A 3,789-nucleotide genomic window follows, 5' to 3' on the forward strand; every position below is an offset into this window, starting at 1 on the left:
CATTGCTAGTGAGAATGTAAAATGATACAGCCACTGTAAAAACCAGTTTTTCTGTTCATTAATAAAACTGAACATGCAACTAACACATTTCCTGTCAACTGCATTCCTGATATTAATTCCTAAGAAGTGAAAAGGTATGTTGACCCAAAAACCTATACAAAATGCTTATAACAACTTTATTTGTAATAACCAAACCTGGATTCAGCCTAGATGTCCTTTAACAGATGAATGGTTAAACAAACTGTGGTACATCCGTTACCATATTACCCAAAAACAAAGAGAGAGATAAAACTCTTCATACATGCAACAATGTGGATGAATCTTTAGAGTATATTCTGAGTACAAAATGCAAAATGGCCATAGTTTTATGCTATTTGATTATACTCATATATCATTTTTGAAATGACAAAATTATAGAATTCAAGGACAAATTAGCTGTCATCAGGCCAAGGAGGATATGATAGTGAATTGGATGTGGCTATAAAAGGGCAACAAAGGTATTCTTCTGATTATGGAAATACGCTATATCTTGACTCTATCAATTTCAACAAGGAACTGGGATGATATTGTACTGTAGTTTTGCAGGATAATATCATTAAAAAAGCTGGACAAAGTATACACAGAATTTATCTGTATTATTTCTTACAATTGCATGTGAAGCTACGAGTATCTCAAAATAACAAAAAATATTACAACCAGAAAATGTATATGGTCAAGGATTATTCCCTCAGTTAACTAACTTCTTCTTACCATATTCTATATCTAAAATAACTATAAGTAATCCAGACTATATCCTATTATATTTCTGCTTATTCTTCTTTTCCTATAATTCTTTTTGCCATTAACTAACTGCCCACTCCCCAAGGAAAAAAAAATCTTCTTCCTTTGAGAATTTACATATTTACATTGTATTTCTAACATTAATAAGGTATTACACAAATTAATGTATGCACATAAATGATTTAGTTTTAAACACTCTTGGGTAGGAATATGAGTTGCTGAAGTCACAAATAGTATCTTTGAAAATTACATTAAATTGCCTTACATAACAACAACAACAATAAATCTGGGCCTTTTGAAATTAAAAACCAAAATATAAAATCTGGAAAATGTCATGTTGTGGTTCTTGTTGCATTTCCACTGTGGTTAGTCTCTGTTTCTCTTGGGGTGTGAGATCAAATACTCTTTTGAAGTATATGTGGGAGCAAGCAACCATATAAAAGGAATATACCACTGCTTCTCTCTCTTACTAATTATTTATATATGCTTGTTTTACACTTTATATTATACATCCCTGTATTATTTATCTTTACTATACAACTACTGAAATAATAAGTAATTTAATACATATTAAATGAACGAATGAATGAATTGTAATGACATATTAACACAAATAAAGATCTTGGAATACTACTTATCAATACGATTCAGTGTATCTTTTTATAAATGCTAATGACATTATTAAAACACAATTTGATTTTGATGCAATTTTATTATAAATCTAATTTATATCTTTGGAACTATTCTAATTTATATGGCCTCAGAAAGATAATGAATGTTTTTCTCTTTTTATATGTGGAACTATTTTTTGTAGACATTTTCCTTCACCTCATTTCCAAAAGATTTTAAAACATTAGCTAACATGTAATATTTTCTTGGGAAGTATTCCCCTTTTTTTGACAACTCTTCACTAAGTGTTACCTATATAGCAGCAGTAGTGATATAGATATCTCTGATCCTTCTATGGAAGGAAAGTGAAAAAAAGATTGAGATGGAACAATCTTAAAAAACCCTTTCAAGATTTTATGGTACAATAGTCAGAGAAAATGGTTAAAACAGTAGGAGTGTGTTCACGTTAGAAAGAAAAACAAAACGGAAGGGGATAGTTGTTATATATAAAAAAATTAAATTGTCAGATGGGACTCATGCAAATTATGAATCTTACCAATTAGTACATTTTGGTGAATGGCAAAAGCAAGCACACTATGTTAGGAAAGCCTTGTTTCCTTAGAGATGCCTGAATTCTTCCCTGTTATATCTGTAAGATGTTGTTCCCCTCCTCCCCAACACCAGGACTTCAGGTTTGAAATTTAACATGCAAATTGCTTTCTGAGTAATCATACGGATATTGCCCACAGAGAAAGTCATTTTAGTTATGAACTATCCCGACCTTAACTGCACAGTTTATGTGACAATTTTCAGCCACACATTCCCCCATAAATTTATACATTCTGAGTTTATTTACAAATAAAAATCTAGACAGAAGAATGTATCCCACAAGAAGCATTTTCTAGTTAAGGATTCTCAGATACCTTTCTGTTTAAAGATAGTATTGCTATGTTTATCAGGTGGCCACTCATTTTTATGTTTAAAAGAAGATTTGATTGAGGTCATATATTTCTCTCCAGGGCATTATGGTTGAGAACGACTGTTTACACATCTACTACTAACACTTTTCTTCCCAGATATACCCTGGGATATTGGGAAATTATCAGAACTTAATTGAAAAGTCTAGTGAACCAAGATGCTCATGAATATTTAACTATTTTGAAGGCAAAGATAGATATTCTCACATAAAAAAGACACAGCAAGAAAAGTAAAATCATAATTTCTAAATTCTAAACCTTTCAGTGTTTTGTATGTTACTTTTCTCTTTGTCTGTCCTCTTTCTATGCTCATAACCCAGCACACACTATTTTTAATGCAAAGCTGGGTCCTTGGCATCCATAGAACATGCCAAGCAGTTTTGAACATCCATGTATTTACCACCCATGTATTTGCATATGCTGTTTTTTCTGGTTTCATTGTGCTTTCAAGAGATATTAAAGTGTTCCTTCAAGGAAAAAAAGAAAAGAAAAGAAAAATTCCCACAGTAACTCTCTCCTTAAATGAAGTTGCTTATTTTTTTCCCTTGGTAACACCATTGTTTCTGCACATATGTATAGTAATTTTTCTTTGTTATATTGGTTTTACAATACAATAGCAAGAATTGTTTTTACACACTTGTCTATACTCCTGAAGCAAAGGATTATATTTTATGCATATTTAAATACCCAGTCCATGACTTTGGCATTCATAAGTACTATAAGAAATAAAATCAGATCAAGTTAGATAAAAAATTGAAATTTATTTTTCACACAAAATAGCAAGTTATAAACCATGAGATCCTGAACTGAAAGTAGTAAGAAGATCTGCTCACAGCAGTCATAGTGCAGCTAATATAGCACAACTAGGGAAAATAAAGCACAACTAAGGAAGATAAAGCACAAATAAGGAAGTATTTTAACTGACTTAATGTTTAACAGTATTTGTTATTATATGTTAAATTACCTTTGAGGGAAGGAGAGTAGTTTAAGCTGGTTTGTCTATGGCTAATTGCTTTAATTTTACTGAATCATGATGACAAGAACATAAAACATGTTGCATTTTTCCACGATTCGAGCTACAACTTCAGAGAAATCAGGATAACAATTTTTGGCTACATGGCTATGAATAGTTGGCACTGGGGAATCTAAAATATGACTTCCATTTTTACTTTTCTTTAAAAATACTTGATAATGTTTGTTAAATTTGAAAACAAAAGTCAAAATATACCCATCATTAGATGGAATGGGCCATTCTTTTTAAAAATATTTTTTCTGAATTTTTAATTTTGTTGATATATTATACATTTATATATAAAATATGTTACAAGCAATCCACTTAAATACTGTACACTTTTAAATGTACAGTATTTAAAATGTACAATAAATGAGTCTAAATGTACAATAAATAATTTAAAATGTATAA

This window comes from Colobus angolensis, unplaced genomic scaffold (genome assembly GCF_000951035.1).
Source record: "Colobus angolensis palliatus isolate OR3802 unplaced genomic scaffold, Cang.pa_1.0 Scaffold334, whole genome shotgun sequence".
Classification (NCBI taxonomy): domain Eukaryota; kingdom Metazoa; phylum Chordata; class Mammalia; order Primates; family Cercopithecidae; genus Colobus; species Colobus angolensis.